This window comes from Zingiber officinale, chromosome 1A (assembly GCF_018446385.1).
Source record: "Zingiber officinale cultivar Zhangliang chromosome 1A, Zo_v1.1, whole genome shotgun sequence".
In the NCBI taxonomy this organism is placed as follows: domain Eukaryota; kingdom Viridiplantae; phylum Streptophyta; class Magnoliopsida; order Zingiberales; family Zingiberaceae; genus Zingiber; species Zingiber officinale.
In genome coordinates this window covers 84,282,758-84,283,776 of record NC_055987.1, presented here as the reverse complement: position 1 = coordinate 84,283,776, position 1,019 = coordinate 84,282,758, and positions in this window count along the sequence as shown.

Below are 1,019 nucleotides of genomic sequence, written 5' to 3'. Positions count from 1 at the left end.
ACTAATAAATTACACTGATACACTTTAAGTGTATTAAGTAGGATCATTTAGGTAAGTTCTTTTTGTACTGACTTAGTAAAATATCTAAACCTTAGTTATTATGGAAGTGTGTACTCTTAATCCTTATATAATAACAAGCACATAAATTTAATATTTATTTCTTTGATTTATCAAAGGGTGAGGTTTAGCTCGATAAATCAATATGCCCGATAAGTTGGGAAATGATATTACTTATAGTGTGTGTTGTTGATTATAGAAGGAATCTGTGTCCTAGCTATCTAGGTTGAGAATGTCCCCAAGAGGAGCTCATAAGGATTGCCATGTTAAGCCCTGGAGGTGGACCTAGTCCGACATGACAATAAAGTTGAGTGGTACTACTCTTGGAGCTAGATATTAATTAAGTGAGTTGTCAGTAACTTACTTAATTAGTAGACATTCATAATTTTAAACACAGGGAGACTAACACACTCATGATAAGAAGGAGCTCATAATGTAATTTGGCATTGGTGCGATAGTGCGATAATAACTCTTTAGTGGAATGAGTTATTATCGATGAACTTGAGTTGTGTGTTCGGGGCGAACACAGGATACTCAAGCTGATCGGAAGGCCAAAATCAATTTCTCCTCTAGGTCCGTGTCATAGCCTCATTATAGCCTCAAGTCCATCCAAATGTAAAGCTCTTCTTGGTGTCCAAGAAGGGGGTCGGACCATTGCTTGGTGACCAAGCAATGGCCGACCACATCCTCTTATAAGGGCCGACCCTATAGTTTGGTGACCAAGCTTGTAGGGGCCGACCAAGATTAATTCAAATAGGAGGGGTGTTTTAAATTTTTAAAATCTTCTCTTTGTAGAAAATTATAAGTTTTAAAAGAGAGATTTTAATTTTTAAAACTTTCCTAATTTGAATTTGGCCACATGTTTTAATAGAGAGTTTTAAAAGTTTTAAAACTTTCCTTTTTTAACCATCCTCATGGTTTAAGAAAAAAAGGGAGATAAGTTTTAAAATTAAAATTTTCTA